The sequence below is a fragment of the Dromiciops gliroides genome, chromosome 2 (genome assembly GCF_019393635.1).
Source record: "Dromiciops gliroides isolate mDroGli1 chromosome 2, mDroGli1.pri, whole genome shotgun sequence".
NCBI classification, from domain to species: Eukaryota; Metazoa; Chordata; class Mammalia; order Microbiotheria; family Microbiotheriidae; genus Dromiciops; species Dromiciops gliroides.
This window is the reverse complement of record NC_057862.1, coordinates 548440912-548455540: the sequence shown is the minus strand read 5'-3', so window position 1 is coordinate 548455540 and position 14629 is coordinate 548440912. Positions and strand designations below refer to the sequence as shown.

The following is a 14629-nucleotide window of genomic DNA, read 5'->3' as shown; positions in this document are numbered from 1 at the left end:
CCCTGGGCAAGTCATTTAACCCCAATTGCCTCACCAAAAAAAGAAAATGTTCTCCACATCCAGAAAAAAGAACTGTGGCTTCTGAATGCAGATTCAACCATACAGTTTCTACTTTTTGGCTGTTTTTTTTCTTTATTGAGGTTTTCCCTTTGTGTTCTGTTTCTTCTTTTACAATATGACTAAGGCAGAATAATGTTTAATGTGATTCTACATATCTAACCTACATCAGATTGCTTTTCATCTTGGGGAAGGGGGAGGGAAGGAAGGGTGGGAGAAAAATTTGGAACTAAAAATCATATGAAAACAAATGTTGAAAACTATCTTTACGTGTAACTGGAAAATAATAAAATACTTTAAAAAATAAAGTATATGAGAGGGGGCAGCTAGGTGGTAAAGTGGATAAAGCACCTGCCCTGGATTCAGGAGGACCTGAGTTCAATTCTGGCCTCAGACACTTGACACTAGCTGTGTGACCCCGGGCAACTCACTTAAACTTCATTGCCCCGCAAAAAAAAATTTTAAAAATTAATTAATGCTCTCCCCTCTCCTCAAATTACTGTTGTGCTGACAAAAAAGAAAATTCTTGCCACCAGAACTCCTTGGCACTCTCAAATAGATCAAAGTCAGAAATGGATTTGACAACAGAAATGACACTAAGGAAGATGAATTATCATCAGTTTTATCACTGCACTCTGAGGACCTCTGGGACTTTCTATCAGAGCTACAGCTGAAACACCCTATTTGAACCCTCAAGAGAAGCTATATCTTGCTTTTCTATCTGTATCTCCAGAATTTAGCATAGTAGTTATAGCAAGACTTAATATGTTCATTTTCATTCATCCATTCATTCATACCATTTTATTCTGCCCATATAATATAACTTTGAGGACAGAAGACCATTCTATTTTTATTAATCCCCTGTACCTAGCATAGTGAACATAGTAGGCATTTAATAAATGTTTATGGAAGGAATCAAATGAATGAACAAAAATAACACAAATTGAAAGGCAGCATATGAAGTGAAAAAAGTCAGCTTTGATCTCCGAAGACCTGGCTTCTGATGCGTTCTAGCTGTCTTCTCAGTCCAACTGGCAATTCTAAGACTCTTAGGGGGCAGAATAAGGTGCTGATCTGAACTGGTAGATGGAGTTTCCTCTACCAGTGAGAGTTCCTTATGACAGTGAAATCACAAATCCAGCCCCTTCTCAAAAGTAAGAATTATTGGTAATATTGTGAGCAAGGGAACTACCGGGCCCACTGTAGGGTTGATGTGCTGGACAAAGAATTAGCATTTTGATTAAATAGGCAAAAGAGCTGGGAGATGTCTTCTATCTGCTAAGGAGTTTGTCATTGACTCATCAAGTCCAGTCTCCATATTTTACAGTTGAGGAAGAGACTTGCTAGAATTCCTAGGAAAAGCAAGTATTTTCCTAAAGCATGGGTCTGAACATGTCATATTCTTACTCAATATATTCCAGGGGCTCCCTATCACCTCCAGGATCTGGTCGACATTCAAAGCTGACACAGCCTTTGGAACAGGCACTCATCACCTCATGCCTTGATTTTTTTTTGTTGTTGTTTTTTTGTTTTTGTTTTTTTGGTGAGGCAATTGGGGTTAAGTGACTTGCCCAGGGTCGCACAGCTAGTATGTGTCAAGTGTCTGAGGCTGGATTTGAACTCAGGTCCTCCTGAATCCAGGGCCAGTGCTCTATCCACTGTGCCACCTAGCTGCCCCCTCTCATGCCTTGATTTTTGCAATTGTCTACCTGCCTCAAGGATCTCCCCAGTCCAATCCATCCTCCAGTTGTTCAAGCAATTCTCCTAAAATGCAGGTCCAATCATTCTACCTGCTCCCACTCAATAAATCCCAGTGGCTCCTTAATACATCCAGGACCAAATACAAAATGCTCTGACATTCAAAGTCTTTCATAACCTAACCCCCCTCCTACCTTTCTAGTCCTCTTGCATGTTACTCCTTGATCTGTACACTTTGATCTAATGACACTGGCCTCCTGGCTAGGTTATGAACAAAGCACTGTCTCCACCCTGGGCATTTTCTCTGGCTGTCCCCCTTGCCTGGAACACACTCTCTCTCTTTCTTCAACTCTTACTACTGACCTCCCTGGCTTCCTTTAAATAGTATTTTATTTTTTCCAATTACATGTAAAGATAATTTTCGACATTCTTTTTTTTTTTTTTTTTTTTTTGCGGGGCAATGAGGGTTAAGTGACTTGCCCAGGGTAACACAGCTAGTAAGTGTCAAGGGTCTGAGGCCGGATTTGAACTCAGGTCCTCCTGAATCCAGGGCCGGCTGCTCCACCTAGCTGCTCAGACATTCATTTTTAAATAAGATTTTGAGTTCCACATTTTTCTGCCTCCCTCCTTAGCCCTCCTCCCCAAGACAGCAAGCAATCTGATACAAGTTATAAATGTGCAGTGTTAAACATATTTCCACATTAGTCATGTTGTGAAAGAAGTAACAGAACAAAAGGGGAAAACAACAAAAAAGTGAAAAATAGTATGCTTTGATCTGCATTCAGATCCTATAGTTCTTTCTCTGGATGTGGAGAGCACTTTCCATCATGAGTCTTTTAGAATTGTCTTAGATCATTGTATTGCTGAGGAGAGCTAAGTCAATCATAGCTGATCATTGCACAACGTTGCCATTACTGTGTACTATGTTCTCCTGGTTCTACTCACTTCACTCAGTGTCAGTTCATGTCTGTTCATTTCCAGGTTTTTCTGAAATCTGCCTCTCTTCATTTTTATAGCACAACAGTATTCCATTACTTTCATATACCACAACTTGTTCAGCCATTCCCCACTTGATGAGCATTCCCTCACTGTTCATATCCTCCAGTCTTTTAAAGTTCGTTCTTTTGTTCATTTCTTCATTCATTCATTTATTTATTCATTCACCCATTTATTTATTTATTTAAGCCTTCATTCATCCATTTATTTATATATTTGTTCCTTTGTTTATTCATTCATTTGTTTGTTTGCTTAGAATTCCCCCCCTTACGTGTAAAAACAAATTGTAACATCGATTTTTAAAACTTTGTGTTCCAAATTTTCTTCCTTCCTCCCTCCCTATCTCACCCTTAAGAACTCAAGCAGAGGGCAGCTAGGTGGCACAGTGGATAAAGCACTAGCCCTGGATTCAGGAGGACCTGAGTTCAAATCCGGCCTCAGACGCTTGACACTTGCTAGCTGTGGGTGACCCTGGGCAAGTCACTTAACTCTCATTGCCCTGCCCCACCCCCAAAAAAAAGAATTAAAAAAAAAAGAACTCAAGCAATTCAATATGTTATACATGTGCAGTCATGGAAAGCATAGCAGACCAAAAAAAAAAAACTTTAGAAAAAGGAACTAACAACAACAACAACAACAAAATATAATTCCATCTGTATTCAGTTACCATCAGTTCTTTCTCCGTAGATGGATTGCATTTTTCATAAGTCCTTCAGAGTTGTCTTGGATCATTGCATTGCTGAAAATAACTAAGTCATTCACAGCAGATCATCTTACAGTATTGCTGTTATTTTGTATACAGTACATTTCACTTTGCATCAGCTCATGTAAGTCTTTCCAGGTTTTTCTGATAGCATTCTGCTCATCTTTTTTGTTTTTATAGTAAACTATATGTACATAGTACTTTGAAGGGAGATTTCCTTACAAAACGCCCATGAGGTTGATTATTGCAACAACAACAATAGCCAACATTTATATAGTGCCTTATACCTGACAAAGAATTTTCTTCACAATAGCCCGGCAAAGCACCATCATCATCCTCATCATCCTCATCTTACATTGCTCTTGTCTCTGCTTCAAATTTTCCCCCAGTTACTATTGCTGTTTCCCTCCATCCTATTCATTCCCTATGAAATTCACTCCATTTTTTATCTTCCTTTACCCTATCCTTCCTCAAAAGTGTTTTGCTTCTGACTGCCCCTTTCCCAATCTTCCCTCCCTTCCTTTACCCCTCCCCCCTTATCCCTTTCCCCTCCCACTTCCCTGAAGGTAGATATATTACTATATCCACTTGAGTGTGTATGTTATTCCCTCTCTGAGCCAATTCTGATGAGCGTAAGGCTCATTCACTCCCCCACTCCTCTCCCATCTTCCCCTCCATTCCATAAGCTTTTTCTTGCTTTTTAAATGTGAAATACTTTACCTCATTCTACCTATCCCTTTCTTTCCCTTTCTCCCAGTGCAATTTTCTCACCCTTTAATTTTAAAGATGTCATCATGGGGCAGCTAGGTGACACGGTGGACAAAGCACCTGCCCTGGACCCAGGGGAACCTGAGCCCAAATCCGGCCTCAGATATGAGACACTCCCCAGCTGCATGACCCTGAGCATGCTATCCCATCCCAACTGCCTGGCTTCCTTTAAATCCCAACTAAAATGCCACCTTCTACAGGAAGTCTTCTCCAACCTTAGTTCCAATGCCTTCCCTCTTTTAATTTATTATTTCCTATTTATCCTGTCTATATTTGCTTGCATATTGTTCCCTTCTTCCTAATAGATTGCAATCTCCTTGAAGGCAGGGACTGCTTTTGGGTTTTGTTGTTGTTGTTGTTTGTATCCCCAGTGCTTAGCACAATGCCTGAAACATAGAAGGTGCTTAATAAATGCATTTTGATTGATGGATGTATAGATTGAAGTGACAAAGATGATATTTAAATCCAAGTCTTCTGACTCCAAATAGAGTTCTTCCTATAATACCTCAACAGTGCTTTATAATTTATGGTGATTTCTTCTTGCAACACCCTCTGAAATAAGGACTGCAAAGATGATCATCCCCATTTAACAGATGAGGAAATAGGCTCAGAAAAGTGATTTACACAAGGTCATAGCTTGTAATTAGAGTACCTCGGATTCATACTAAGATCTTTTGGTTCCATGTGCAATAATATTAATTCTAAACCTCATTGGTTCTCTATAATTTATCTTTGAGAAGTGATATTTGGCAGTGTATAGGCTCAGCTCTCTTTATTACTGAAGCATTCCAAGTTGCACTCTCTTCTCAAGCCACTAGATGACACCATAGTGCACAGAGCACTAGGCCTGGAGTCAGGAAGACCTGGGCTCAAATCCTGCCTCTCACACTGTGTGACCCTGTGCAAGTCACTTAGCCTCCATATGCCTCAGTGTCCACAACTTCAAGAAGGGGATCATAATAGCACCTATTTCCCATGGTTATTGTGAGAATCAAATGAGATAATATTTGTAAAAGGCATTTAGCACGATGCGTAGCAGATAGTAGGCACTAAATAAAATTTTACAACCTTCCTTTCCCTTTCCCTAGAATGGAGGGATGGCTTTTGAGTTAGGAAGAGCTCTAGACTCATGTCCTATCTAAATAGTATACTTTAGGTTGTTAAAATATTCTTAGACTAAGAAGAACAAAGGGTGGATGGTGGAGCCTACTATTGAAGTCATTGAATGACTGGACCCAGCAAGGGCTATTCTGGGAAGGTTTCATGTGGAGTTTAAAGAATAGCAATAAGCCAGTTTGGCTTGGAGTACAAGAACGGAATCTGAAATGCCTGGGAAAGTAGGCAGGGTCCAGTTTGTGAAGTGTTTAAAATGCTAAGCTGAGGAGTTTGTATTAAAGGGTGGGACGCAGAGCCAACAAAGGAGACTGAGGAGGAGCAGGCAGACAGGTAGGAGAAACAAAACAGAAACTAAGGGAGGAGTTAAGAGACCAGAGGAGAGGGTAACTCTCTGTGTCTGTGTGGTCATTGTTGTTTTGTGTCATCTACATGTCTGATGACGTGTTGGGACAGTTATTTGCTATCATCCCATTAGGTTGTAAGTTGCTTGAGATAGAGGGCCATGTCTATTCACCAAAGCCTCGCATAATGGCATCCAAATACAGCCACTGGGGTTTTGAAAAAGGTATCATCTCCTCTGTCACACCATAGAGCCCAGATTTTATTTCAGAAAATACAATTACTGTGCATATAAAGGACCCTTGAGAATGTGTTTGATGAGCTAAATGTCAAAGTGAAGTGTTATGGTGGCCTCTCCTCTCTGAAAAGGAGAGAACTGTAAATTTGGGTGGAGAGAAGTCGATGAAAATGGAATTTTTATTAGCAGTTTTCCTGTTCCTCATCCTGGTGTCCAGGTGATTTTCAAGGGATCTTGGTTGGGATTTAAAGGAAACCAGAAAAAAGCCAGTATGCAGAGTTGAGGAGGGAGAGTGTTCCAGGTATGAGGGGCAACCAGAGAAAATGCACGCATATGGACTGCCTTACTCATGGAACATCAAGGAGACCAGTATCATTTAACCGAAGAGTATGTGGAAGAGACTAAGGTGTAAGAAGTCTGGAAAGACAGGAGGAAAATTGATTATATTACCTTCAATGCCAAACAAAGTGGTTTGTTTGATCCTGGAGGTAAACCAGTCACTGGAGTTTATTGGGGGGGGGGGGGGGGCGGGACGACACAATAGGGCCTGCACTTTTGGGAAATCACTTTTAGTGGTTTTTAACAGAGGATGGCATGGGGAGTGATTGAGGCAAGCAGATCCATCAGTGGGCTATTGCAATAACCCGGGTGTGAAGCGATGAGGTGCCTGTACCTAAGTAGAGGCAGTGTCAGAAGAGAGAAGGGGATGTATTCAAGAGATTTTCCAAAAGTGAAACTAACAGGCCTTGGCAATAGATTGGATAAGGGTGGGGTGAGAGATAGCAATGAGGTGATTACTCCTAGGTTTAAGCCTGAGGGGCTGGGAGGGTGGTATTGCCCTCTGCAAAAAATAGGGAAGATGTAAGGAGGGCGAGGGCTAGGGGAAAAGATAATGAGTTCTGTTTTGGACAGGTTCAGTTTGATTTCTAGTGGGCATCCAGTTTGAGATAGCTGAAAAGCAGATGGAGATGTGAGATTGAAGGTCAGCAGAGAGCTAAGAGTAGGCTAAGTGCATTTGAGAATAGTCAGTACATATATGGTAATTCAATCTGTGGGATTTGATGAGATTGTCAAGTGAAGTAGTGTAGAGAGAGAAGAGAAGAAGGCCCAGCATCGAACCCTGAAGGACAACTGTGCTTAAAGGGTGTGACTTGGATGAGGATCCAGCAAAGGAGATTAAAGAAGAGAGGTCAGATCAGTAAGAGGAGAACCAGCAGAGAGGGGTGTCCTGAAAAACTAGAGAGAAGAGAATATCAAGGAGGACAAAATAATCAACAGAGTCAGAGGCTGCAGAAAGGTCAAGGAGAAAGAAGATTGCATAAAGATCATTGGATTTGGCAACTAAGAGATCATTGATAACTTTGGAGAGAACAATTTTGGGGGGGGCAGGGCAATGAGGGTAAAGTGACTTGCTCAAGGTCACACAGCTAGTAAGTGTCAAGTGTCTGAGGTCCTCCTGAATCCAGGACCAGTGCTTTATCCACTGCACCACCTAGCTGCCCCACCCCTCCAAAGAACAATTCTGATGGAATGATAAGGTCAGAAGGTGAATTGGTAAGGGGTGAAGAGAGTGAGAGGAGAGAAAATGGAGGCACCCATTGTAGAAAAGCTACTAAGGGGAGAAGAGATTTAGTTATATGATAGCAGGGGTAGAAGGATGAACTGAAGGTTTTTTTCAGGATAAGGGAGACACAGAGTTATTTGTAGGCAGAAGGGGATGAGCTAGTAGATGAACAGGGAGAGATTGAAAATAAGTGGCATGGTGGGAAAAGAAATGATAACAAAATTCACCTGGAGGAAGAAAAGATCAAGACTATCCAGGGAAATGATAGGAAAAATTGGGAAAGAAGAAATACAAACTGAATAACCATATGGAAAAAAATTCCCCAAATCACTAATAATGAGGAAAATGCAAATTAAAGAGAACTGAAGTTTCACCTCATACCCATTAAATTATCAAAAATGAAAAAAAGAGGAAAAATAGCAATTATTAGAAATATGACAAGAAAACAGGCACATTAATTGTTGGTATCACTGTAAAGTGGTCCAACCATTTTGGAAAGCAATTTGGAACTATGCCCCAAAAGTCACTAAACTGTACATACCCCAAAGAGACCAAAAAAAAGAAAGAAAGAAAGAAAGAAGAGAAAGGACAATATGTACCAAAAGATGGGTAGACTGGAATCAAAGAAAGTTTCCATCAGTTGGAGGAAAAATATGGTCTATAAATGTAAAGAAATATTATTTTTCTGTAAGAAACAATGATTGGGATAGATTCAGAGAAGCTTGAGAAGACTTATATGATCTGATGCAGAGAGGAATGAATAGCCAGGAAAACAATGTACACGGTGACTATAACAATAAAAATGGAAATCACAACAACCTCCATCTCCAACTGTTAATCATAATGATCAATCTTGACCCCAAAAGCAGAGATGAGAAAATGTCCCTCTTCCCTTCTTTGTAAAGGGAGGCACTATGGGCCTGGAACAATGCATATTGTCAGATTCAGTAGATGTGTTGGTTAGTCTTACCATTTTTTCTTTCCCTTTTAAAAAAAACTTTTATTAGATTGTCTCTTTGGTTAGGAAAGAGAAATAAATATATTTTAAAATGGTGATGTAAAATTAATAACTTTTAAAAGAAAAAGAAATGGAGGTAAAAACTCCACATGTATAACCTATATAAAAGTGCTTTCCCTTTCAATGAAGGGGGAGGGAAAGAGGGGAAAGAATTTGGAACTCAAAAGATGAATTTTTACATGTTTAAAAATGAACATTTAAAATTATTTTTACATGCAATTAGAAAAAATTGAAATAGTACAGTTGTTCATGAAAAAAGAAATGGAGGTCAAAAAAGGGACAATTTAAGAGCCAAGTCATAGCAGTTCATAGAAGGAGATCTCAGCAGCAATGGGTCATGATGACTTGGGGTGATAATAACCACCTCTTAAAAATTCCAGCCTCTTTCAAACATACTGAAGTTTGAAGCCAATGAATCATGAACCTCTGTATGGAAAATGATGCTCATTTGTGAGGATTTAATTGAGGTAGGAAATTCCACACCAGCTTCTGACCTCCCTGGGTTTTTATTTTGTGACAAGAGGGATCTCTGCATACAAATCTCAATGTGAGACCATTTAGTGCCTTATTCTTTTCCTCTCCTTAGGCCTCCTTCCTCAGATCTCCATCCACAACAGAGTGGAACTATAGGCTTGATTTTAGAAAAGGACACTACTTGTCTCTGGCCATTGAAACAAGCACACACTCCTCAGGGTCTCATTTTGCAAATTCTTGTATCAGGGCCAAACTCTCCTTCCCTAGAGACTCTTCCTGAAAAGCTGGCTGGTGGAATTCAGAGCTGCAGAACTGCCCCGACTAATACCTTGAGTAGGTAGGGATTAGTACCCTATAATTATAATTGGTCTGAGCAATAAAGGTAGTAATACCATGGACTTCCTGGGCCTTCCATCTGCAGATATCAAATCACTCTTATGAGCATTTATTAATTCTCACAACAAATATTAGATTCTCATAACACTTTATATAAAAGTAAATAGGCATCCAAAGTGCCCAGGTGCCTTTTCCAGGGTCACACAGATGAGCACTGGATTCATGAGTAGAATCATGAGTTGCTGGCCCCAGGCTCAGATGAGGTTGACTCAGATGTGATGGGTGTTAGATTAGAGTCTTAAGATTGGGTTAAAGCATTATGGGTCTGAGACTGTAGGCCAAGCATTTCTGGAATGTTTTTGAGACTCTAGAACAATGCCTTCAACACAGTAGCTTCTTAAGTGTTTGTTGGTTGAGTTGCTCGGAATAGGAATCAAAGAAATGTACCCAAATTTCACAACCGGAAATTCAACTCAAAATACACTGAGTACCAGGTATTATGGTAAGGCGTTAAAGATACAAAGGCAAAAACAAAACAACTTCTTTCTTAAAAAAATATCCAGGGGCAGCTAGGTGGTGCAGTGGATAAAGCACCATCCCTGGATTCAGGAGGACCTGAGTTCAAATGAGACCTCAGACACTTACCACTTACTAGCTGTGTGACCTTGGGCAAATTACTTAATCCCAATTGCCTCACCAAAAACAAAAACAAATATCCATACCCTTAGGACTTATTCCATCTCTGAGTGTGAGGTACCTGAGATCTTCTTAACTATTCTGTTTGCTTAGAGAAGTGTTTGACACCTAATAAGTGCTTAATAATTATGCTTTCATTCATTCATTCATTCATTCATTCATTCATTCATTCATTCTACTGGGGGGATGTCACATGGAAAAGATAAACACGGACAACATAATTTAAGAAGAGAAAGCTACCAACAACTGGGGAGATGAATAAAGTTTCGTGGAGGGGGTGATATCTGAGCAGTCTTGAAGACAGGTGAGGATGTTGAGAGGCAGAGGCAAGGAATGAGTGTGAGGACCTGTGCAAAAGAATGAAGGCAGTGGATTGGACATTGAATTAAAGGAACAAGAAATAGTCCAGCTTTACTGTAATGTAAAGTTTGTGGAGTGGAGTAATATGAAATAAAACTGGAAAGGTAGGTTGGAGCCAGGCTGAAGAATTTGTATTTGATATAATACAGAGATGCTGAAAGTGTTGTCATTTTTGACAATCTGATGGGTATGAGGTGAAACTTCAGAGTTCTTTTAATTTGCATTTTTCTAATTATTAGTGATTTGGGGAATTTTTTTTTACATGGTTATTCATGGCTTATATTTCTGTGATGTGGGTAGATCTGTGCCTTAGTAACATCTGTTTGTTACCTGTGTGGAAAATAAACTGGAGAAGAGAGAGACTGGAAATAGAGAGACCTATTAAAAGGCTATGACAATTGTCCAAATGAGGGGAGATAGGAGCCTGAAATAGGGTACTGGTCATGTGTGTGGAGGAAAGGGAACAGATATAAGAGATGCTGTGGAAACAAAAAACGACAAGACATGGCAGCTGATTGAATATGGGGAATGAAGTAGAGGGGAAAGTCAAAGATAACTCTGAGGTTATGAAACTGGGTGACAGAGGACACAAGAAAATTGAATTTAGCAGGGAATTTAATTTATTTCAATTCAGTAAACATTTATTAAGTGCCTACTATGGTGAGTTTAAGATGGTTATGGGATGTTTAGGTGGATATTTCCAGCAGGCAGTTGCATATAGGGGACTAGAGTTTAGGGGCAAGATTTGGGCTGGTTATGTAGATCTGGGAGTAACCTTTACCGTGGTGAAATATATGACTGGTAAATTCAAAGTCAGAGAAAAAATGTTTAATATCTTTATAGGAATCACAATTCCAATTTCTGGGGGGTGGTCCTGATTTCAAGTAAACAAAATGTACTCTTGGTAAGACTTTGCATTCTAATATCCTTTGTCATGGGGAAGCTAGTGGTGGATAGAGCACTGGGCCTGGATTCAGGAAAAGCTCTATAAAATAATTTTTAAGTAGTCTGATTGGTATGGCACTAAATAAGTAAATTAATTTAGGTAGAATTATTTTTGTTTTTGTTTTTGTTTTGGTGGGGCAATGAGGGTTAAGTGACTTGCCCAGGGTCACACAGCTAGTAAGTGTCAAGTGTCTGAGGCCACATTTGAACCCAGGGCCTTCTGAATCCAGAGCTAGTGCCTTTATCCACCTAGCAGCCCCCTAGAATTGTTATTTTTATTATATTAGCTCGACCAATCCATGAGCAATTGATATTTTTCCAATTATTTAGATCTGATTTTATTAGTGTGAGAAGTGTTTTGTAATTGTGTTTATAGAGTTCCTGAGTTTGTCTTGGCAGGTAGACTCCTAAATATTTTATATTGTCTACGGTCACTTTAAATGGAACTTCTCTTTCTGTCTCTTGCTGTTGCGCTTTGTTGGTCATGTATAGAAATGCTGATGATTTATGTGGGTTTATTTTATATCCTGCAACTTTTCCAAAGTTGTTAATTGTTTCAAGTAGTTTTTTAGTCGATTCTTTAGGACTCTCTAAGTATACCATCATATTATCTGCAAAGAATGAAAGTTTTGTTTCCTCTTTGCCTATTCTAATTCCTTCAATTCCTTTTTCTTCTCTTATTGCTAAAGCTAACATTTCTAGTACAATATTAAATAATAGAGGTGATGATGGACATCCCTGTTTCACCCCTGATCTTATTGGGAATGCCTCTAACTTATCCCCATTACATATAATGTTTGATGATGGTTTTAGGTAGATACTGCTTATTATTTTAAGGAAAGCTCCACCTATATTCCTATGCTCTCTAGTGCTTTTATTAGGAATGAGTGTTGTATTTTGTCAAATGCTTTCTCTGCATCTATTGAGATAATTATATGATTTTGGTTAGTTTTGTAATTGATGTGATTATGCTGATACTTTTCCTAATGTTGAATCAGCCTGGCATTCCTGGTAAAGATCCAACATGATCAAAGCGTATTATCCTAGTGATGAATTGCTGTAATCTCCTTGCTAATATTTTATTTAAGATTTTTGCATCAATATTCATTAGGGAAATTGTCTGTAATTTTCTTTGCCTGGTTCAGTTATCAACACCACATTTGTGTCATATAAGGAATTTGATAGAGCTCCTTCTTCACCTATTTTTCCAAATAATTTGTATAGTATTGGAATTAATTGTTCTTTAAATGGTTGGTAGAATTCACTTGTAAACCCATCTGGCCCTGGAGATTTTTTCTTAGGGACTTCATTGATGGCTTGTTCAATTTCTTTTTCTAAAATGGGCTTATTTAAGGATTTTATTTCCTCTTCAGTTAATCTGGGCAATAGTTTTATAAATATTCATCCATTTCATCTAGATTGTCAAATTTATTGGCAGAGTTGGGCAAAATAGCTCCTAATTATTACTCCAATTTCCACTTCATTGGTGATACTAGTAATTTGGTTTTCTACTTTCTTTTTTTTTTCCTTTCTTTCTTTTTTTTTTTTAATTGAGGGGCAGTGGGGCTAAGTGACTTGCCCAGGGTCACACAGCTAGTGTCAAGTGTCTGAGGCCAGATTTGAACTCAGGTACTCCTGAATCCAGGGCCAGTGCTTTATCCAGTGTGCCACCTGGCTTCCCCTACTTTCTTTCTTTTTTTAAATCAAATTAACCAAAGGCTTATCTGTTTTATTGATTTTTTCATAAAACCAGCTCTTAGTTTTATTGATTAATTCTATAGTTTTCTTACTTTCAATTTTATTAATCTTTCCTTTGATTTTCAGGATTTCTAATTTAGTATTTAATTGGGGATTTTTAATTTGTTCTTTTTCTAGATTTTTAGTTGCATGCTAAATTCATTGATCTCCTTTTTCTCTATTTTATTCATGTAAGCATTTAGAGATATAAAATTTTCCCTAAGAACTGCTTTGGCTGCATCCCATAGGTTTATTGTCATTCTCTTGGATGAAGTTATTGATTGTGTCTATGATTTGTTGTTTGGCCCACTCATTCTTTAGGATGAGATTATTTAGTTTCCAATTAATTTTTAGTCTACCTCTCCATGGCTCTTTATTACATGTAATTTTTATTGCATCATGATCTGAGAAGGATGCATTTACTATTTCTGCCTTTCTACATTTGACTATGAGGATTTTTTGCTCTAATACATGGTCAATTTTTGAATATGTGTCATGTACCACCGAGAAAAGGTATATTCCTTTCTATCCCCATTCAATTTTCTCCAGACATCTATCATATATAACTTTTCTAACATTCGATCACCTCTTTAACTTCTTTCTTATTTATTTTGTGGTTAGATTTATCTAATTCTGAGAGGAGAAGGTTTAGATCCCCCACTAGTATAGTTTTGCTGTCTATTTTCTCTTGCAATTCATTTAATTTCTTCTCTAAGAATTTGGATGCTATACCACTTGGAGCATATATGTTTAGTACTGATATTACTTCATTACCTATCGTACCTTTTAGCAAGATATAGTTTCCTTCCTCATCTCTTTTAATTAGATCTGTTTTTGCTTTTGCTTTGTCTGAGATAAGTATTGTTACCCCTGCTTTTTTTCACTTCAGTTGAAGCATAATATATTCTGCTCCAATCTTTTACCTTTACTCTGTGTGTATCTCTCTACTTCAAATGTGTTTCTTGTAAACAACATATTGTAGGATTCTGATTTTCAAACCACTCTTCTATTTGCTTCCATTTTATGGGAGAATCCATCCCTTTCACATTCACAGTTAAGATTACTAACTGTTTATTTCCCTCCATCCTCTTTTCCCTTTTGAACTCTTTTTTTTCTTTTCATCCTATTCCTCCTCACCAGGGTTTTACTTCTGACCACTGCCTCCCTCAATCTGCCCTCCCTTTTATCAGCAGCCTTTCCTTTTCTTTCCCCTTTTTTCCCCTACTTCTGCCTCCCTTCTACCAACACCACCCTATTCCCCTTACCCTTTTACTTCCTCAAAGAGTAAGCTAAGTTTCTTTATACAAATGGGTGTATATGTTATTCCCTCCCTGAACCAAATCTGATGAGAGTAAGGTTGAAACAATCTTCACCCCTCCCTTCTTTCCCTCTATTGTAATAGGGTTTTTTTTGTGCCTCTTCATATGATGTAATTAACCCCATTCCACCTTCCCCTTCCTCTCCTCCCCCTATTCTCCTTTTATTCTGCTCCTTAAATTTTTTTATATCACCACATCAAAATCAATTTAATAACAATATCTCAGATCTCCTGAGGGTGTATTTTGATCTACCTTGTTGCCAAAG

At 38.6% G+C, this 14629-nt stretch overlaps 1 protein-coding gene across 1 annotated transcript in view; it reads left to right on the top strand.

Moving 5' to 3' along the window:
• The first annotated feature begins 5620 nt into the window (after nt 1-5620).
• MALL (mal, T cell differentiation protein like) overlaps nt 5621-14629 on the top strand; it is a 73368-nt gene continuing 64359 nt past the window's right edge. The window contains exon 1 of the mRNA XM_043989030.1: nt 5621-5668. The gene's annotated coding sequence lies outside the window, so the exon portion shown is untranslated. The remainder of the gene's footprint in view (nt 5669-14629) is intronic.